Genomic DNA, 22,838 nt, shown 5'->3' with positions numbered 1-22,838 from the left:
CTAACCACAAATCATGAAGCAGCAAGAAGACCTAGAAAAATGTTCACATCTGAAATGCTTTCTCACAGAGCAAGTTCAATTAACAAAAAGTCCCATGAGGTCAAAAGAGAAACGAAAAGTAATCGTTGGGGTCGGAGGTTGTACAGTGCACTGAGTATTGAAATTACTCACCCTGCTACAGTCCAGCTACAAGATTTCCTGTTTGCTTTGCCCTAATTTTTGGGTGTTTTACAGTGATTGGAATGATAAATTAAACTCCTACACTAGAAAATAGCTGGTGGCAATGGAGGTGGGGTAATTTTGTGAGTTAACTGTGACAGACCAATATGAGAAACATTATGATATAATTTTGGTTTAAATTTGGAGACAAAAGTACACCTCAGTCCTTACTTAGCTGAAATGGCTTATTCAGCTCAAGAACATATTTTGCATCCCTATTTCCCCTGCTGCACAGTGCAATATGATGCCATGCACTCTGCTTGTCATAGCTCAGATCCTGTCTTACATTTCTGTAATGCCTTGCATGCTGGGGAGTCTTGGCATGCTTCACAAACTGCTGTATGCATGGCCAGAATCAGACATGCAGCCACTTCTGGGGTGGAAGGCAGCAAGAAGTGTGTGTGCTGCACTGGGGGCAATGAGATTCTGTCCCAGAAGAGATTCTTTTGCATAGCATGTCATTAACGTCAATCTCTGAACACCCAGCAAGCTCCTGGCTACAAGTTTAGCTGCATCTCAAGGACTGGAAATTTTACTGCTGGGATGTGAACCTGTAATTCCAGGCAATCTATTTCTGCCTAACCTGCTAGGCTGTCAGTAGCTGTTTTCATCACTTACATACACTTTAGAACAATATAGATAAATATCAATGTAGATCTCAGCCTCCTGCACCTTTTGGAAGGGGTTATATACTCTCAAAGGATGCTTTTGGGAAAAGAACCAACAGGAAAGGTGGCAAAGGAGTCAAGTTGCCAGAAAAAGAGTTATCTTCTCTCTTCCACCTCTCATCATCTGCAGGTCTTTCTGCTCACTGTCCCACAATGTAAGAAGGAGGCACATCTGGAAGGCTGGGAGGGCAAAGGCAGAGGAGGGAGGACATGGCTGTGATTCTCAATAGGCTGCATTAGGTGGAGAGATTGAGGGGTGCATGGCTGTAAGGGTGTGACACAGGTTCTGTTCTACCAGCGCTTTTGCATCCCCCAGGGTCCTGCACATCCCCCCTGGCTGAAGAGAGAGCAGTGTGACAACACTGAATACACACTTTAATTCAAGCTCCCAATTGTACTCCCATAGCAAATGCCAGATTCCAGGCATCCTGCAGCTTCTGTGACATTTTCCTGGAGCCATTTGCCATAGCCTACCTGCTCATCTCCATCCCCTTTCCCAAAAGCATGTCCTGGCAGTTGGAGAGAGAGGTTCCAGCAAAGTTCTTGTTGAGCTACCTGCTCATTGCCTTCCAGCACTTGGGAAGGTACCACTGAAAAGGCAGGTGATGCAGCACATTGGAAGTTGACCAAGGGCACCTGTGACCTGGCCACAGTGCTGCTACCAGCCTCTTTCTCAATTGGGTATTAGTTTACTTGTTGTTTTGATTTTAAACAGGTCTAAAAACTGGTTATTCTTAGGGAAGGAGAAAGAGGGGGAAATAATCCCTTTTTCCATGCCAGCCTTAATAAACATCATCCTGGTGCTACATGGGGAGAATGATGTCCCTTTCTTCCTGTACCCTGAGGAGGTACAGAGGAAAGAGCAGTGCCTGTGGCCCTGAGCACTGCCTGGGGCACTGGCTGGCAGCTGAAGAAGACCTGGCTTCCAGCCACACACCCAAGTGCTGTGGTGTGTGTCCTACCTCAGCCTGACTCCCAGCTGCCAGCGGGAGTGAACACCTGGGTTTGCAGGGAATGCTGCCTTCAGCTGCACCCAGCTCCCCGTGCTCAGGAAACCACAGTCCTGTAATGGTGTGGCTGTAACTTGGCTGAGTGTCTCTAAGCAGTGGGCAGCCTATAGCTATTTTTTAGAAGGCATTTGCATTTTGGTGGGGTAGAGGATACAAAGTGGTTGCCTATAAAATAGGATCTTACATACTGAAAAAATCGATTGCTGCTGACACACAGTAGCCCTGAGCCAGGTGATCCATCCCTGGTTCCCAGTGGCCATGACGACACAACAGCCTCCCAGAGATCAACTAAATATTCTGCATGCAGGGCCGCAGGGTGTTGGGTACTGCAATAGCTGGAGCTTGCAGGAATGTTAACTTAGCTCCCTAAGCACTGATGTAGGAATGAGAGTTCACTGGTGAGCCCATCTACCAGCCCGTCTTTATAAGGTGGCTGAACAGGGCTGGGGCTTCACTTCCAAAGCCAGGGTCTGGATACTGAGCTTGAAATCAGCAAACAGAAGAAAATCAAATTAATTCCAGGCTCTGTCTTTCCTTGCCACCATACACCATCCAAGATGCTTCCTGTTCCTCAACAGCATCTTCCACCTCGAGACATCTGAGACAGGGTATCCCTTCATCTCAAAAAGTGGTATGTGGGGCAGAGAGACACCAAAGCTCTGATATCTCAGAGCCACATCTCTGCCTTGTGTATTTCTGTGCAGTGCCACAAACCATTGGGGTGGGCAGCCCTGGGATAGCCTCTCTCTCCAGCCCTGCCTCTTCTCCCCAACCACGGGCAAATGCAGCTCTGGTTTGGACCAGGATCTAGTACCAGCCTCCAACGTAATTTGTTCCATCACCTGGACCTGTTGTTTTCAAATGTTCAAGGGGCCAAGGGATATATTTGTTGATGGTATGTATGTTGGTTACTACCAGGATTGCAGTTTTAAGGATTTTCCACATATCGTGTGTCCTGTGTCTGTCCACGTTGCAGTGCAGTGACCCAGACACAACACTGACAGCTGCAGGGTAAATAAATAAAAACAGAGTATTTTGATCTTGGAAGGGGAGGTGGTTTGGAGGGGAAGGGGGGGCCAGGGTGTCAGCAGCCAGGACAGGGTGGCCACAGCTGTGATGGGAACAGATGCTGCACAGGGAGCGGGAGCAGGGAATAAAGTTCTGCAAATGCAAGCAATGCTGGAGAGTCTTGGAGAATGGCACGCATATTTGGGACAGGTGGGAAGTGTTTACATTGAAATAAGAAGGATGATGGCTTGACAGAATGCTGGTCATGTTACCTGTGACCCAAACTGACCGGCCAGATCTCTCATGGGCCCAGAACATCTGAGACCACCATTTCTATGTCACAGCAGAGCCCACAGAATGTGTGTAGGATCCCATGCAGTTCTTGGGCTACTGCTGCCTGGAGGTGTTTTTGTCCCTCTCACAAGCTAGCTGATGTTGGCTCTAAGCCAGGCTTTATCCCAGCCTAGCTTGTGGTGGGTCTCTGTAGGACCCCTGTGCAAGCCTTGAACCAGGCAGGTACAAGGAAATATGGAGACCTGAGCCAGCAAACCTGCCAGTGTGGTCTCCAGCACAGCTGGGGCACAGCTGGCAGTGCCCAAGGACACATACCTGACTCACCCCAAACAGCAGCTCTGCCATGGCTGGGTCCCAAGCTGGTTACATTGGTTTATTGGCTTTGGTGCTTGGTTTTTGTTTTGGTCGTTTTGTTTGGTTGTTTTTTTAATAAGTCTAGCAGAAGTTATTTCTCAACCAGTGTTTAAATGATGAAACAACTAGAGCTGCACACCTTTCAAATCCTCAGAAGCAGCCCAGCTGCCAGGAGGAGCTCAGTGAGGCTCTTTCAAAGCAGGTAACCTGCTGCTGGCTGCTGCCTGAATGAACTGGCATTTGGGTGCAAAGCAGTTGTGCACTGTGCTCTCTCTGCTGATGGTCATTAAGGACAGGAGGTTGTTGCAGAGGATCTTTGCAATGCTTCACTGAATTTCCCCCATCCTAAGGACTCATCACAACAAATGATGTGAACCATCAGAAGAAAACCCTTCTTTCCTCTGGCCCTTTATACCCTTTCCATAGAACATTAAGGGCTGGGTTTTTCAGGATCCCTAGAGGCACATGTGTCCCCATTTAAAATTAATGGAGAGCTGGGAACACATCTCCCTGAGGTGCTTTTGAAACCCCAGCCAAAGGGGTTGAGCTGAGCCCAGCAAAGGCAGACAGCATGGCTCTGTCACACCTGCATTACCCAGTGGTGTCAAGGAGACTTGTCCAAGGCCATTTTATGCGGTGAACTGAAGAGCAGAGACCAGAGGATAGATCTCCTGTGCCTCCAGTCTGTCTCCAAGCTTCCCTTTTGCTCCTGGCTGCTTGCTGATTTGCGTGACCCAGGGGAAAAGAAATCCTTCTGACTGCAGATATGTCACAGGAGGATGCTCAAAGGCAGCTTGCAAGAAAGTTTGAGCATTTCTAATCAAGCTGGAGAAAGGCTCACAAACACAAAGTCATGTTGAGAGACATTCCCTGCATTTATTCACACCCTAGCCCCTAGATAAAAATAGCTTTCTATGTTAAGTTTAGGACCACAGAAAGCCCAGTGGATAGCAAGGGATTATCACAAAAGGGCAGCAAGGCAGTCAAAAAGAGCCTGAGGGACATTTTGTACAATTTCCATGAAGGGAATAATTAATTCAAACTGTATACAGACAGCTCTGGGAGTGTCCACTCTGGAGATGTTCAAAGAGCCCTTTGCTGCTTTGGGCTCACTTTAAATCGAGTGTCCTAAAAAAACCACTTCAGCTATGCATTTCTTTTCAGTTATACTGAGTGCTTGAATGCCAAGGGATCAGGGAAAACTTTGTTATTAAAGAGCTGCAAGACTTTAACAAGGTACATAGTCATTAGAAAGTTGTTGAGTCATGAAAATACCCTCAATAATTTGAAATTAATGTTTAGTGTGTGCTGTACCATAAAAATGCTTAGATGTCGTGGCCATGGATACTAAAGAAAAGCCTTAAGGCCATGACTACACGAGCAAGTTACCGCAAGGTGAGCGAGGGTGTAATTTTAGAGAACACCACTTACAATAAGGAAACTTCCCTTTCTCCATCTCTTGTCCTGGGACCAGAGGAGGTGGCTAGGTCCTTGCTGAATGTGGAACAGGCTTTCTTTTGAAGGCTGCTGGCTGAGGGCATGCATGTGGCTGGGTACAACACAACGGATAAGGTGCAGGAAATCTGTGTAATAACTGATCTTATCTTTTAGTAGCTTTGCTCTCCAGCACAGATGTAAGGATGGATGGACTATGTGTAGCAGCCAATGCCATAGAAATGGACACAATTAGATATTTAAGAAGGTAAGTAGAAATGGCTAGAAATTATTGTGGAGATTCTGTTTCATAAGAATAAATAATCATATGTATTAATAAATTCTTGCAAATGACAAACTGGGTTCTAGTTTCCCTCTACTAGTGTCTCTATTGACAAGGTAGGGAAAAATGAGAAATTAGCAAGTGTTTCCTTCCTTCTTTTCCAGAAAAACAGTTTTCTGAATTCAGACTGCTTCTGGTAATGTCCTTTCTTTTCCATCTTTGGATTATGCCAAGCAAAATTCATCAAGTTTCACTTATGATTTGTGAAATTCTCTTTCTGACCAAGGGCAGAGGGATGCCTTTTGGGGCTGTCACACCTTATGTTGAAGAACAACATGCTATGGTGGTGCTGCTCAGCATTTCTCATACTCCTTGTGGAAGCAGAACAGGATGCAGATCCCAGCCTGTTCCTGAAATTACACAGAAACTGGGCAGAAATTATGGTCCCCTTGCTAGGAAAGGGTAACTCACATTTCTACTGTTGCCCAGCTCTACAATTAAGAAACATTGCTCTGATGGTGGTTGTCTGTAGGCATCTGTTTTCTTCAGGTGCTCATAATATCAGTGTCTCAAGAGTTAAACTACCTGGAAGAAGGGGATTTTAGTGGAAGATCCGGAGTGGTGAACATTATCAGCAGTGTTAATCTGTCACATCTCTCCTGGACTGTACATGCCACGCTCCATCACTCTGGCATGTCGTGGCCTGCATTGTTACAAGATGTGCTCAAGCTGTAGCCAGCCACAGCTTGGCATCTCAGTGAACCTTCTGATCCAAGAAAATACGGGAAGGAGAAAATAATAGTGCCATTTTCAAAAGGAAAAAACCCTACACAGACCAACCCACCTTATAAAAAGCAACCAAAACTAACTCCTAGACTTCCAAGCAAGAATTAAAATAGAATTTTTCAAATACAACTATAGAACAAACCTGTTTGAATTAAAGGTGAGCTAGGCCCTTGATTGCACATCACTAAGGGATGCCAGATGGCTCAAAATCTAGAGTTTTTCTGTTATTTTTCTCTCCTATTCAGACACATACAAAGTAAAAAACAAAAATTTGTTTTTCTGGTTCTCATTTCCCAGTTCTGGCAAGAACCTGGCCAGCAGCCAGGCTGGCCTGAAAACATCCCATGCTATCTGAGCTTGGAAATGCAGCAGACTCAAGCTGGACCAGTCCTTGGAGTTGACTTGGAGAGCCCACACCCCAGTGCAGACACTGGGCTGCAGACACCAGATGAGAGGGAAGGCTCTTGGCCCTATTGTTGTTGTTGAGCTCCTGGAAAAGAGCTGAAGAGAGGAAAAATGTACTGGATAGGATAAAAAAACTCTCACAGGAATGGATGATCTCACTTGTCCACACATACACACCCAGATGCACAAATATATATAATTAACTGGAAAATACTGTGTGGTACAAAGGTTTCTACAGCTTGGGATCATCACAGTTAGGCTAGTTAAGGTTGGTACAGCCATAACAAAGATTACTTCCCACACATCTCCTGCTAAGAGCCCTTCTACCACATCACAGCATTTTAGTAGGCATTTATATCTGTTGATAGGTACCTCTGTGCTTTTCACACAGAGAAAACTAGGCATGTGATACAATTATGAAATGTACATATAATAGCTCATGTAGTCATCATAGATGAGCTCTATGCACACACATGCTCTTATATGGACAGTCTGGGGACCCCTTTGAACATTCATAAGGGTCTGTAAGGGACAGGAGACAAAAAGACTATCCTGTCTGAATACCTAAAGAATAAAATGAAAAGAAGGAATAAAACCAAAAGCCACCAAAGGCACTATCCCTCTGGTTTTTCCCCTGAGCAGGACATCTGTGGTGGAACAAAGGGAGGGCCACTGGTGGTACTGTGGCATTTTGGGGTTTCTTAAGCAGTCCCATGACAACCTGGACAGAATTGCAAAAAGCAGCTCAACTTACAGCCACAAGTTATCAATTTCAAAGGTGTCACAAAACACCTTCTGCACCTCTTTCCCCATTTACTAGACAGTGCTTCCTAAGGGACAAAGCAGAGTGCTCTCAGAGCATAGCTGAGACCTTACCAGCTCACCAAAGCAGCAAAGTCATTGCCTTGCATTGCTGGGCTGCCATATTGCATAGCAAACAAGACCTTGCTCTATTCTATTGCAAAGATATGTATATTTTTTAACCTGGGCTTGTTATTTTCTTAAATGAAACACATATGCCTCTGTTTGGTTGGGGCTTTTTTGCTGGGTTATTTTTTTGGTTTTGTTTTTTTTGGGGGGGTTGTTTGGGGGTTTTGTGGTTTTGGGTTTTTGTTTGTTTGTTTATTTGTTTGTTCTGAAGTGGGGGCAATTTTTTTAGATTTTTGTTTTGTTTTAGGAAAAGCTATGAAGCGTTCCCACATACTTTCCACTCATGCTGAAGATGAAGTTTTGTCCTTGAATACCACTAGTGGTGCCCATTGTTTCCACCTCCTTGGTCCACATGGGCATCCTCAGCTCTGACCAGGGCATTCTTCATCCTCAGGATCTACAATGTGACAACAAAATCAAACCTTTTCCTTGCAAAAAGCCCACACAACATCTCTTAGAATTTTGCAAGAACCAAAACCACCTTAATAAAACCAAGGAACAAGAGAGAGAAAGCAAGAAAGGAGCTGAGTTACCTCTGCTTTGATAACCCCAGAAGCCACTTCATGCTTGTAGCATTAACTGGAAAGAGTTTACTGCTTCCACTGTCCTGCTAGAGCAGGACCTGTTGTTTGTCTTGCACTGAAGAAGTAGGACAGTGTTTCTCAACAGGAAGGCTTGTCTGGATCCCAGACAAAGAGTATCACCAGCCCTCAAATAACCCAACCACTCACTCACCCTGACCCTTTACACATTGAAGAAAACTCACCACCACAGCTGCAGATTTCCATCCAGCCTCCCCACAAAACAGTTAACGTAATCCCTAAGCAGAGATACTAATGTGAGAAGCCAAGAATGGTTATTTTTTAGGTAACAAGAATGCCCCAAATTTTACTGGTGTTACATAACTTTCAGCTTCTTGTTCCAAGCCCCAAGCTACTGAAAAGCTTCTCTGTTTTTTAGGACTCTGGGTCATTCCTTTCCCTGTGTCCAAGCTGCTCTTCCAATATATTTTTAAAGTCTATGCTTGTTTCCAGTGACTGGACTCCAAGTCACAGGAAAAACTCTGTAAGAGAGATTGTCTTCTAGCATATAAATCTTACTTTGAAAGGGGACAATATTTTTGGAATTCAAGGGCTAGGTTTTTTCTCTGCAATATTTTTCTTCTGCCACTTACAGAAACACTTTTTCTTTAGAAGGAAATTGCTTGTTCAACTCTAATCCAAAGCAGGAGGCACAAGGCAAAAATCTCCTTTCCTACACAGATTTTTTGGATGGAGGAGGTATTTTCTTTTAGTCTGTTCAGGACTTTATTAATTTGTCTACATCCAGGTGTGCAGGATTTCTGTTAGGGAATGCTACAACCCCCTAAATACAATACAGCACAAATTATTGGTTTTCTGGTCTCACTCCAAAATGCCCTGGGATGTCAGTGCTGCACCTAATCCTAAATCAGGATCAATGGCCCTCATGGTACAGACAACTCAGAGATGCTTTGAGGTTCACCTGCCCATTTTAAGAGTCTTGAGCAAAACATTATTTATTACTGATTACTCAACAACAACAACAAATATAAACTTGCAAGAATGGGCTGGGAGTGTCAAAGGCAGAAAAGTTCTACCCCAAAGGCTTGTGCTTTATACAAACATGATGGAAAGACAGAGCACAACACAATGATGAGAAGCTCAGAAAATGGCTTAACATCTCAGACAGTGGACAGGTTTCAGATGTTTGCAAACATACTCCTAAAGCCAGCTCCTCACCCCAATGACTTCTTGCATCCATCCCCTGATTTATACACTGCTGCTCTGATGGACTGCCTGCTAGAGCTCCTGCTGAATGCCAGGCCTGTCACCAGGATCTGGAAGCAACCCAGAACTGGAGCATAGCTAGCAGGCCCCCAGCCACACACTTAAAAGGCACTTAAAAATTCTCCTCTTTTTCAAAGCCTGGTGCAGTGGGCTTTTCTTCACTAAGGCACCCAACTTACTCTCAGCACAACAGGTGACATCGTGGTCTCATGCTTGGGAAAAGGAGACACTAGAATATTTGGGGATTTTCTATGCAATTGATTGTAGCTCTCAGCAGGGTCTGACTTCCTAGAGAGAGGAGATACAATCTTTGCTCAGCACTGTGCCCAGCTGATTGCACTGACCACACTGAGGCACACGTCCAGGTGTATAGTTCATTATGAGATGAAGAGGGAGATATAAAAATTCAAGATGGGGCACTGACTCGATAGCTGGATGTTCCTTGCTCAACCCCAGAAACAGCAGAAGACCTGGAAGACACAGAGATAAGTATAGACCAAATCAGCCTTTTCATCTGTTGATGCTTTACATGGCCACAGCCAACACAAAAACAGGCAGAGGGATTCAGCTTGCCTTACAGTGCAGGATCTCCATCCAACCTGAGCACTCTGGGCTCCTGTCACAGCTGCTGGAAAAACACAGGCATATTTTTAGGGGAGATTAAGCCAGGCTTGTTTTGGGCTGTCAGGTTGAAGTGAGTCAGCCCCTAGCCACACCTCTTGCTTTTCACTTGTTAGAAGGGGTGTCTAGACAGCTCAGGTGTGGGCGTTGCCGTGTCCACATTCAGCGGGATTAATCCCTGCTGGAGGACCTCGTGCTGAGCCAAGGCAGCCCTCTGACACCACCTCGGTAAGCAGGGCAGAGGGCTGCAAACACGCAGGAGAGGTCTAGACTCCCACGAGGATTTAGTGGCCTCACTCCTGGATGACTTTCACAGCCACATGTGGCTGCAAGGAAAAAACAGTGCCCAAAGCCCAGCTCTCCTCTGCTCCTGGGCTGTTTTGGTGACTGTTTTGTTCCCCTCTGGCAACTCTGCAGAGGCAGCAAGAAGCCACACAGCAAGGAGGGCCAGTGCTGATGAAGCCCCCAGTTAACCTGCCTGCTGGATGGGCTTCTCCAAGGAACTCTCAGCATCTGGATGAAAACTGGAATGCTGCCCTTGCTGCCGCCTGGTCTCCAGGGCAACATCCCCGGTGTGTACACAACAGGGCCATCAGGTAGCTGTTTGTGTGTCACTGATCATCACAATCTTTTATTCCTGGCACGGGGCACAGGGAGATGAATGAGGCTGATATGAGGAATGGCACCACCCTGCTGTAATGGGGATAATTCTTCAGTGTCATTCTCCAAGGCTGACTATGAGTCTCCACACACAGACACATGAATGCACTTCACTGCCCTTTGTCTCAGTATTTCTCAGCTGTACCAGCACTGCTTACCTTAAAAGGTGCCTTTCATTTATTTTTTTTAAAATTCATTTTCATTACTTGTGGTCCAATCTTAGTGATGTCCATCTGTAGCAAAGGGATCAATCATCATGTTTATGTTAGGGAGTGGACTTAAATAGTTTGACTGGATAGTGGTAAGTGAATAGTTTTCATAAAAGTGTCTAAATACAAATAGAAATCTGGAGTCAAACCTTTCATTTGCAGTCAATTCCTTCAACAGCCAGGTCCCAGTAGTAACTCAAGATATTTCCAGTGAGAAAATAAGCAAGGTATGGATGATCCTGCAGACACATTTCCTGTCCTAAATGCAAAAAGGACTCCAAAGAGAGGATTTAACAAACGAATTTTAGTTTCTTGCACAGCCATCATTCATGTGAAGAACTTTACACTCTTTGAACCAGTTACAGTAATTTTGCTGAGTGCCCTGGTACTCTTGTCTGATGCCCAGTAGGTTTCCAGTTCTCCAAACCCTGGGAAGCAGTGTTAAACAGCTTATTTTAGTCCTGCCACATATACCAAGGTTCAAATAGCTGGACCACTTTTGGTACTCGAGCCTGTGATGATGACCATGAACTTAATAAATCAAAGGACTTTTCAACCACTTCCCAGAGGCATGAAGGAAGAGCAGCCCTAGAAGCCAAGGAACAATGAATGCACTGACAAGTAGGTATAGAGAGACTTGTGCAGAAATATCTGTATGTGCATGTGTGAGGGAAAAAGACAAGATGAACTAATCCCTTTCCCGGGGCTATGTCTTTACTCTTTCAGACTGGCACGTGTCTCCTTTGTTTTCAATAATAAGAGGTAATTATATCTGAAATGTTAAACTGTAAATCCATCACATAATTAAGGGAATTCAAACTGCACAGAACTATGGGAACATTTAAGGATGGATTAGGGACAGGAACTCTGAGAATCATACTGTGTTTTCCATTCCCTGACTCAAAGGCTCAGGCAGTTTGCTGCTTTCCCCACGGACTGTCTATCTCCCCGCCACAAGATAAGAGAACCACATGCTGATTCCAGGGAGAATCACTAGTGTGCTGTGGTGGAACAAAACAGCCGTCAGAGAGGGGTTTATGGCTTGTGTTTCCTTTAATTTTTTTTGACCCTTCTTATCACTAAACAAAAGCTTGTGGTTTTTCCTAGATAATCACATTTAAGCTCTTATAAAACCACATGCCTGGATAAAGCAAGTCTTATGCAACTCGGATGAAGCTTTTTTCCCCAGTGTAATTATATTATTGAAGAAATCTATCATATTTTACAGCAAAGCCTAAAATGAAAAGCACTTAATTAAAAATACAGATGAAGCAGTGTATTTCGAAATCCTCCCACCCTCTACCACTTATATTTGCAAACAAAAGAAGGAAGAAGGAAGGAGTACTAAAAAAGGAGACTCATTCTTTCCTCCTAGGATCACCAGTGACACTCACCTCCCGTGGGCAGTGAAGGAGGGAGTGCCTGGGCTTATCCCACAGCACTCTGTGGAAACCTCTCCAAGACAATGCAGGAGTGATGGTGATGGTGAAAGCAGGGATCTAAGCCATGGAGGCCCCAAATGCAGCTCTGATGTCCTTCACATCTCTCCGTATTGCTGTCTGCTGGCCAAGCGTGGCATTGCTGCTGCTGGGGAGGTGCACATCTGTGCACAGCTGGCCTGGGCTGCCACACCAAAAGAGAGGAAGGCACCATGTACTTCCTTAAAGAAAAGGGAGGAGAGGGTGGTTTGAGCACAGCCTCAGACATAGGCTTCACCAGAAAAACAGGGGCAGACATCAGGAACTAGAGTTCCTGGGGGTCCTGCTGAGTCTGTCTTGTTCTGAGTGTCCAGGTGAACTGCATCTGACACTATTAGCAGAGGCAGGAGCCATTTGCAACTTTCTTCTCAATATTTCTTTCCAAACATGAACAGAGAGTGATTTTTGGGGGGTGATCTTTGGGCAAGGAATGCCATTACTTACACCACAGTCACTTGGGATAATATTTATTACCGATAAGCTTTTGTGGGGCAAGCTCAGGCAAGGGAGATCAAATCACTGCTTCAGGGCAGCCCTTGACTTATAACTGCAGAAATGCCAACACCACAAAAAGTCAAATGCAGAATGGAATATGAGTGTACAGGGCTTGACTCAGAAACCATAAGATTTGCTGAGTTTGATTTGTTTTACTTTGGGGTGTACATGGGTCATATTATACCTAAGTGTAAGGGCTAGAAACACATTTTGGATTGTTTGAAGGGGTTTGTTTGGTTTGTTTTTTTATGAGAACTCCTTAGATAACATTGTTTTTTTAAAATTGCAGCACAGTGCAAAATTCGGAATACAATTATGAGAACTGGCTACATAGTAACTACTACTCCCACTTCTGCATCCAGCATTGCAAAAATGTTGATTAAAAGCTAGACAACTTTCTTCCACTCACCACATTTGGATCATTAAACAAACCAAATATCTTCATATTTCGAGTAGCATCCAATATTAGTTGAAACCTTTTGACTGGCCTGGATTAGTTTCCTTGCTGGAATAAGAGGGACAAGTACTCCACCCTTTCTTTTAAATAGACTTAAGATGTTTCATTGAAGTTACTTGGAACAGGGTGCAGAGACCATCAGGAAAGGATTAACTGTAACAAAATCTTTGTGAGGTTAAAAACTGGGCAAGCTGGTCATTTAAACTCTGTGATGGGTCATTTGCCTGTAGCAAACCAACCTTCCCAAAAACCAACCTAATTACATATGTCTACCTTAAAGGTGTTGTGTGAGGGTTTCTATTGTTACTGGAAGATGCCCCAATGGAAATGTCTCCAGAAAGCTTTTAAGGAGCCACCAACTCGGACAGAGCGGACGGGTGGACTGCAGACTGGGATTTATTTAGTGAGAGGCGTGAAAAGCCAGAAATCCGGCCCAGCATTCCCTGGATTTCGTCTCTGGCACAGGAAGGGTTTGCATGTTTCCCGCTTGTGGCTTCTATTTTAGCCTGTGTTCATTGCTGGGATGCTTGGACACAGCTGTGCTGGTTCATTAACTGCCCAGCATGTCACTCAGCCCAAGCAAATGGCTTTGGAGTAGCATTTTCCAGTGACTCAAGGGGAGGGTAGTCCTCTCTGTGAGGAAAGGAAGGTGTTGGTCTAGGAGATATTTGATAATCTCCTAAGATACATTTAAAATGAAGAACAGAAAAGAAGACTCGAGCAGGAGCAAGGCAGATTCCCAGAGCAAAAAGGCTGGGACTCAAATGAACATTTCAGGAATAATCCTCAGCCGCTGAGAAGCCCTACTGAGGAATGAACCAAGACCATGAAGTGATCAATGAACCAATATCTCCCTTTGTGTCACAGCCAATATCTGTAACAGAGAGCTCACTGCTCCTGTGGCTTTCCCTGTAGGCTCAGAAGTGAGCAGTTTGAGGGTACTAGCTGGACACCAAGAATAAGGGAAATGGATCTACAGTATCCCCACCCTTTTCTGGTCATTACATCCTGCTCTCAGGCAAAAGCCATTCACAAAATTAGAGCATGCTCAAGCCTTGCCCTTGAATGCTTCAGTTTGGAAGGTGCCCTGCCCTGTTCCAGAAGCTGTGTCAGGGACGTGCTGATCTGTGCAGCTGCTAGTTGGGTGCTCTTTTCAAAGAAACAGGGTCCACATCCTGCTGTAAGTGACTCATGCTGAGATCATCCCACTCAGGAAGAGACAGAAGGAGCTGTCCCACCTCTTACTCCAGGGAGGACTTGTGGCGTGGAGGAGCAAAGCAGGTGCTGCAAGTGGAGAGGCTTGGGGCTCTTTTTGTGCAGAAGAAAAGAGACAGCCCCTAAGGAAGGTGTTGTCTGCCAGCCCACGCTATGGCATCCATCACAGTGACAGCCTTTGGCCAGGGGCAGGCTGGGAGAAGCATCCCTGGCACGCTGGCACGCCTCCACTCCTTCCCCGAGCTGGGCTGTAACCCCTGCACTGCCCTGCCACAGCACAGCCTGCTTGCTCCTGCCTCCCCATGGGCATTAATACAACCCCCAGGGACTGCTCACTTCATCCTTTCCATGGGAAGTCTCTGGAAGACTCCGTGGGCCTGGGTAGAGTTAGGGGCTGTGGATATTTGGCTTTAAAGGCAGGAAATCCACATGACATCACGACAAGCACAAAGTTCCTCTGACTTTTGCCATGCTGGTACTAACCCTATCTCAATAACCAGCTGTGGAAGCCACTCATCCTAAATATTTCCCAAGGCATCTAAAACTAGTTTTAGTTTAAAAATCAGATTCAGGCAGGTCAGCAGGAAGTGAGCCCAGCAGAGCTGTCAGTCCAGCCCCTTATTGTGGCACAGCATTGCTCAGCATGAACCATTGAGAGGTCTATCATTTATACACTCATATCTACATCTCTAGAAACATGGATGCTCAGGGAAATAAGGACTCTGTAGTTTTATTTCCCAGCCCATCCTGGTCTGCTTGTCACTGGGTTGTTCTAGCCTTTGACCTGCACCGTTACAGTTCTTCCCAAATGGGATTCTCCACAGTCACTTCCATGCACATGCACTCATACGTGCCTGCACCACACAGGCTGCTGACTCCTGCTCCTCCAGGCAGTCTTGCTGTTCCAATTGCCCAGTGGAAACCCAGCTTGGCCCAAAAACTAAACAGATTGACAAAAACACATTTCGCTGCTCTTCCTGCAAAACTCTTGAACTCATGAAAGTTGAACACATGAAAGCAATCTGAGGTTAGCGTGTAATATAAAAACCACATGAAAGAGATAATTTAGCATTAGACACATGTTACCAGAAGCAGGTTGAAACTAATGCAGGTTTTGCATTCAGGTCATAAATTTCAGCCCTTACATCGCCTTGTGAGGTGTCCCTCCTCATCATGCCTTGATGGGGGAATAGCTAAAAGTATTTCAATGCTGATACAAATTGAACACAAAAACCACCCTTTTCCTTCACTCTTTTCACCCATTCTGTGGAAGAGATACTCACATCTGCAGGACAGCCTCTGAATGGTGACAGACAATCCAGGAGGAATATGGGTCAAAATAATTTTCTGTCCTCATTACACACCTACTGAAAGGCCCCACCAACAAGCTGAATCCAAGGACTTAGGCAATGTTATAATGCTGGTTTTTATCACTGCCATAACATACCTTACAACCTGGTGCCAGTTGGAGCACTGGAAGGGAGAGTAAGTGGACCCCAGCACTGCCCACTGACTGTGCCTCTGGGATGGAGGGATGAGGGCAGAGCTCAGCCTCCAAGCAGCATTAAGGAGCCTTTATGAGATCTCTGTTCTGAGCCTGGAGGAAATCACACACAACCTGATGTTAGAAACATCTGTCCATGTTTGACTCCTGCAGGATTCAACCATGTTACCACTATTTTTACAGAACCCCAAGCAGTCACTCTCACTGTAGCCCATAAAAACACCAACAAATTCAACAAATTTCAAAGATGAAGTTCTGAAAGTAGAACTGTGTTGCACCTTTAAAAAGTGTGTTGGCAGAGGAACTGGATTTACTTTGAAAGTTAGTTTGGTATGAAAGAGCTACACAGCAAAATGCTAAATCCCTTTAGAGAACAGAATGAAATAAAAGCAGATATTTCATCTCTTAACACCTTGTCAGCAAAATTCTTGTTCTTTGGGAAGACTTTTTTTCTTTTGCAAAATTATTGTGCTAGTTTGCCAGTAAAGCTTTTCTAAGAACAACATAGCTGCTTTCTCACCCTGCCTCTCCCAACACTTCAACACTTCCTTCTGTAGCCCAAGCAGAAAATTCTTCCCCTTGGGGCCTGCAATGAAGCTCATACAAGTTATTGGGAGAAAATGCTGCACTGATGTAGAACCCACTTCCCTCTTTCCTCTCTCCTCTCTTTTAAGTTCCTGACCCTGACTTTCAACTACTGTTCTAGCTGTAGTCTCAGAAATGGATTTGATTTGAGATATTTCTACTGATGTGCTTTACACAAAAATAAACCTATCAAGGGGCACTAAAAATATGAAGATCAATCAACTCAGAGTTAGGCTGAAAAAGCTTGCAGTGTGACCGATGGCCTGACTTGCTAATGATGTACTGGCAAACACAATTCAATTGATCTTGTGGTCTGCATTCAACTCAGCCTTTTAAAGGAAGATCTGGATAGAAATGTGAATATTAATCAAAACACACTATCACTGAGAAAGGTTCTGTAAACACTCTGGGCTAGCAGTAAAGACTACAGAAGAGGACAGTCTATGTCCTATTTTTAACTCTTTATTCACCAGCCGAGAATAGCTGGAAGAATAGCAAAGGTATCACACACTGACCTTAATTAAGACAGTGATTCACCCTTTGCTCTCTGCACACAAATGGAACAGTTTGGAGCTGAAGGGCTGACATGCAAAGAGAGTTTGGGTGAAGAGATAATATTTACCATGCATGACATCTTTCTGGGGAGAATTTAGGGTTCCTGACAGACACTTTATCCCAGAGAACACACACAGCCATTCATCTGTTTTTCTGGAAACCTAGAGAAATACAAGGATGAAAGGTATTGGTTTTTAAAAGTCTGGAAATCACAAGTGAATTCATCACTTTATTCTGACCCATATACAAACAGGGCTTTCATCAATCTGATTATGCAATATATTTATTTTACAAAAAACCCAAAACTTGCAACATCCATTGAAGAAAGGAGCCTGACTCTAACTGTTGATTCAAAACCTCCTACGCTGCCCCCTGACAATGGCTGTGTGCAGATATGGGGATTGTAAACATGGAGAAATGGTTTTAAAATTGACTTTAGTCCATAAGCTTTTCATATGGTCAAACAAAATCTCACACACTAATTCTTCCACAAATTCTTGCTTTTACTATCCAATCCTGCAGTAAAACTGAAGACTGGAGTTTAGAATCAGACAGCAGAATTAGTATCTTGAAGGATTTTGTGTCTCTAGATCACAAACAATTTGGAGTGAGAACCCTGAACTATAAATTAACAGAGCCAGAGGGCAGCCATGGTCAGTAAAGTTTGGCTTCTGAAACAAGGCTGCTCTGAAGGAATATCGTGCATGAACCTGAGTGTAACTGATGGGAAAAGCATCCAATCTCTACTGTAAATGCTGGAATAAAGCATAGCCCTGACTTTTGCTCCAAGAATGGTTTCTGTTCTTAAATGTTGAAGACTTATATGCTGTATGAACTCATCCAACTTCAAACTATTAATTCTTATTATACTACTGCCCAAAGGAGCTTCTGTTCATTAATTTCTCTTCCTTATATAGCATACTTGAAAATCAGACTTCTCTTGACTTGTTTGGTAAGCTAAGGAGATGGACTGCACTGTAAGGCATTTGCCAATCCTCCAGTCATTCTTGTGGCTCCTCTCTGAAAGATTGCCAGGTTTTCAACATCCTTCTTTAATTGTGGGTACCACAGCTGGATGGAGTGTTCCCAAAGAGTTGCACTAATGCCAAACACAGCAGTAAAGCAATCCCTGAGTATAGAGACAGGGAATATCAAGCAGGCATTAGAAAGGATCCAAGGATTGTTTTAGACCCTCTGGCCACAGCACTGGAGTGAGAGATGACATTCAGCCAATTTATGCATTCAAGCCCTCAATCATTTTCCAGATTCCTGTTTCTCAGCCCAGTCTATTCCATCTGGTACATAGATCTCAGATTTTTAATTTCCTTTACCTGTAGGATCCTGAAAAGAAAACTTATTTGCTATTTCCCTTCTATCAAAGCATCCAAACCATGCTAAACTGGTCCTTCTGTCATCTGCTGACACCACCAGAGTGGAGTTCACCCCTTCTTACAGTCACTACCACACCAGTAAACAATTCAGTGCAACAAATGGATCCCACTAGGAATACAACTATTGGATGTGTTTACACTTTAAACCCATTTACAAATTCCACTTTGAAATCTGTAACTGAAACAGTTGGAATCCATTTGCTGTTTCCTATTTGATGCTATACTATTGAGTTTATGAAAGAACATGTGTGGGAGCAAGCTTAAGGCATACAGGAAAGTCTTACATCAACATTAGTGCAATAATCAACTAGATAGATTTTTTTGTTTTAAATCCAACTGAAGCTGACCATTTTTAATTTCCAAAAAACAGTACTAGATATCTCTTCATTTGACACATTGCTTTACTGTGTCATTCCTTATGTATTCCTTGAATATCCTTGAATTTCCTTGAATTAATATTAATGTTAATTATTAATGATCATAGCAATCTATTTAATATATTGATCTAAATTTAGATTTCTTTAGCCTCTAGAACCTCCCCAGTGTTTCTTATCAGGAATCAAAATAAAGACCTAGGGAGCTCTTCAGCTTTGTACCTCCAGGACTTGGAGTTAGAAAAACCCAGTGAGATTTGCATATGTAACTTTAGAACCTGATTAATATACTCCCAAGTACCAGTGAAGTGAAAATTATTCCATTATCCAGAGAAAACATTCATCTTCTGTTTATTCATAAGATACAAAGAAGGTTCTTTTTGTGCCACTATTATCAATTTTATCTCAACCAGTCAGCCAATTGAACTCCTATGGATTATTCAGTTTAAACTCTATTATCTTCTTTATTTATCTGATTTTCCAAGTGAGAATGTCCTAATCAGACCTTCCTTGAGGTGCCAGCATTGAACTCTAATTGGGCACTGGTGTGCAAAGTAGCAGAAGCAGTTTTCACGCTTATGAAAACAAGGAATCCTAGCACCCTAAAAATGATCTGGTGCACAGCATTTTTTCAGGCCACAAATCTACTATGAGTTTTCTAATATTTTCTCACACTCTAAAAAGCTATAGGTTACCTTCTGCCTCCCTGGTGGCAGCCCCTCTCTGCACTGGTTTGGCTGCTGCCTCCCTGCAAACATGTGCTCCAGACTCCCAGCAGCCAGCTGCCGAGGGAGATGCTGTCCAGAATTAAGTTTTGATTCTACTGAAGGTCATTTTCTCCCCGTGTGCAGGCGAGCACAGCCCGACTGGTGCATTAGAATAAACAGATGCTATCAGCACCAGCAACAAATTATCTTCCTAGGCTTTGTAATTTCTGGAGAGTAGCAGGTTGCAGCAAGTCGATTTACATTGAGGATGGAGAGGGAGGGAAGCAGAGGTTACACTGGCATTAGCAAGCAATTCAGTACAAGGGAAAAGGAACAGTGAATTGGAACTGGACAACTACATTGTGAAAGAAGCCATTATCTGTGCACCCATATTGCTCCTGGAGAGGTACACAGCAAACCAGCTGTGGGGGTAGGGAGATTTCACACCTGAAAGAGATTTGTGTTTTATGCTCAAGGGCAAAAAAAACAGAGAGAGCATGTGCATCTGCATGTAAATGTTTTAGGAGATGTAACTGTCTGCATGGAAAGCAGCTCCTTGCACCAGGACTTGGGGATGTGCTGCAGCAGGAGGGGACAACCCACTGTTTGTTTGCTGTTTCCAGGAGAACACTTTCCTATGGCTGGCATAACTGCACTCAGGAATCCTTCCACTGCTTCTCTGCAAGACTGGGAGAGCACATCTCCCTGTATATACTCAGATACACAAATATTTTAGCTTATAGTACTGTGCATAAGTACCTGCCCATAAATTGTCACAACTGGCAGAAAGACATGGAAAAATTTTATAATGCAATGAGGACTGGAACTCCATGTACCTAAAACCCAACTCGGGGTCCCAGAGAGCAAGACTTGCTCTGTTTCTGTGTCCAAGGCTGGTCTTTGCTATGTTCAGACAGAGCACCTACACCTATTTGTGCACAGAACTGCAAGATAAGCCCTGAAGTTTATGTAATTTCTCCAGATAAGGCACCCATTAAAGGCAAGTCATACACCTCTGCTTTTAGCTATGGTCTTTCAACACCCACTTCGCACCTGCACACAAGGTCTGCACTGCTTTTTCATAATATTTTCCTCAGTGTTTTAAGAAGAATTCATATTTCTGATTGGGACTGGGGAGCAATGAAACCATCTGCTGCAATCTTATTTGCAGAAGACAGCAGACACTCATTTCAAAACTAGTCTGGCTTTATTATCACAATGAAAGATGCTATTTCAGCATTCCTCTGTTGGGATGGAAAGAAAAGGCTGCCACATATCTTCATGCAGGTGACTCTTCCTACTTCTAGACTCAACACTTCCCTTCCCATATGTGCTGGAAAAAAACATTTATTCCAGCACCATGTGGCTCCAGCCTTGCCATTTTCTAGCGCTGTCAAGAAAATATCTGCAGATGTTGATGAGTTTTGATGTTTCACTCACATCAATCCACAGCTGCCTACACAATCTGGTATTAGTTTGCCCAGCCAAAAACGGAAACTAATCTTAGCAGTCCTGAAAGACTTCAATGCAAATGTGAGGGGGTAAGCTGCTCATGAAACTCCAAGATATAGAAATTCCTTTAGTTTTTGTAAAAGAACACATATTTTTAGTCTAGAAGAACACACAAAATTTAGTCATCAGCTTTGCAGGCTACATTAGAGCTAGAGGCAAAAAATTAAAAAAAAACCCCCAAAACAGTCACTTGTATAGCATTACTCTATGTTCCCTGTCAATTCTTATAGGGTTTCTTTTTTGACACAACTTTTGGTCATTGTCATATGACTGTGAGGTTGACAAGGACTCTGTCTCAGTTAGTCTTTCTATCATAAAACACCAGAAATTTTGCATGAGGCAGTTCAGTAACTCAGGTTCAAAACAGGACATCATCCTTTAGGTACCTATGGGTTTCTACCTGCTGTCCTGATCCCTCATTTCCCTTACCTGACAGAGTGCAATGAAACTGCTACTGCCATTCTTTGTCTGATGTTCACTAAAGATCTCCTAGGGGACATCTGTAGACCAAGGGTTTCAGTGAAGCAGGACCATCTTTCCTTCAAATGATTTGAGGGATTTCTCATACCTTCTCCTTTCCCCTATTGAATAATCAGTTCAGAACAAATAAATACATTCAATAACATGACTCAAAAATATGAGACCTCAATAATTACAAGTCAGTAGCATTTCAAATTGTAGGGCAGCTATTCACACAAGCTGAAAGCAATCGATATAAATCTAGATTATTTTATGAAGAGTCTGATGTCTCGTTTTCAAACTGCTGGGTAACTGTAATACAAACAAAATCAGGCTGCTGATTCTTTGATTTAAGAGCTTGCAACATTAGAAATTAAAGAATCCAGTCTCCTGACTCATTTCCATGCCTTTGGACTGCTATCAAACCTGGGTGGGTGCAGCATCTCACCCTTCTAGCATAATATTTACAATATTCTGCTGTTCCTTTCTCAAGCACTGCTGAGGTTCCTTGATTTTCCAATTCAGTTCAAAACAGAAGCAGTACTTTTTCTCCCCTAATATCTGTTTATATTTTAGGCAAATCCAGTTGAAATTGTCTGTGATTAGCTTTCAAGGGGTAGATCTACCTATTGGATTACAGGCAAACCTCTACATCGCTGAAAATTTTAAATTATGCTGAAAAAGAAATCTTAGCAGAGAGAGAAATTCAAATATTCTCCAAAGAAAATTGGGCTAGCACATTTAAAGTGCAAAAGTTTCCATAGCCAAAACATTCACATCTGGATGTTTTTAACTTAGTCAGCATGGCCAGACACCCACTTTTATCTGGGTGTTGTGCAATTCCAGCATGAAACTCAAACTCATACCATAAATCCAGAAGAAGCAGCCTAACACTCTGCCCTCACACCCTTTCTTGTAAATCTTTGGTCCTAGAGAACTTCTTCCAGCTCTACAGTTTGGAATAACTTGTTTTCAGACCAAAGCTCTCTTCTCCAAACCAAGTCCTGCACCCTGGCTGAGTTAGCTGGAGTTAAATCAGCATAAAACTAAAATAGCACAATGGAAAGTCAGGCTTACTGTTAAATCATGCTTCTATTTTTATCTGGCAAAGCACTTAAGCATGTGGTTGAGATGCACAGAACTTAAGCATATGCTTAAAGTTAGTCCTCTGTTTACACACATTGTTAACTCAGGGCTTATAAATCACCTGATTTTGTGAATCTGGCTGAAATATTGTGATTTTGAAAAGAAAACACACAGTGCTGATCTCCAAATATAAAAAGAGATCTATCGAGTCAGGATGCAGAAACTTGCACATCAAGCAGGAAAAGCTGAGTATTGGCAGTTGGGCTAAAAGCTCACACAATCCTACAGAAAGAAAAGGAATATTTCCAAGTGACCTGCAGGATGACACAAA

At 43.5% G+C, this 22,838-nt stretch overlaps 1 long non-coding RNA gene across 2 annotated transcripts in view; it reads right to left on the bottom strand.

Moving 5' to 3' along the window:
* Positions 1-8,882: 8,882 nt before the first annotated feature.
* Positions 8,883-22,838, bottom strand: part of LOC146433253 (uncharacterized) — a 57,258-nt gene continuing 43,302 nt past the window's right edge. Inside the window, exons 8-13 of one of the 2 annotated variants that reach the window (XR_014854026.1) lie at positions 21,392-21,543; positions 17,046-17,139; positions 15,782-15,931; positions 9,916-12,349; positions 9,773-9,827; positions 8,883-9,669 (exon numbers count right to left, since the gene is read on the bottom strand). This is a non-coding gene — a long non-coding RNA (uncharacterized LOC146433253). Of the gene's footprint in view, positions 9,670-9,772; positions 12,350-15,781; positions 15,932-17,045; positions 17,140-21,391; positions 21,544-22,838 lie in introns of both variants that reach the window. The other variant, XR_014854025.1, reaches the window with a different exon arrangement.

The sequence above is a fragment of the Lichenostomus cassidix genome, chromosome 9, assembly GCF_008360975.1.
Source record: "Lichenostomus cassidix isolate B80296 chromosome 9, HeHo_3.0, whole genome shotgun sequence".
Classification (NCBI taxonomy): Eukaryota; Metazoa; Chordata; class Aves; order Passeriformes; family Meliphagidae; genus Lichenostomus; species Lichenostomus cassidix.
The sequence above is the reverse complement of the archived record's forward strand: the minus strand, read 5'-3'. Positions and strand labels throughout refer to the sequence as shown.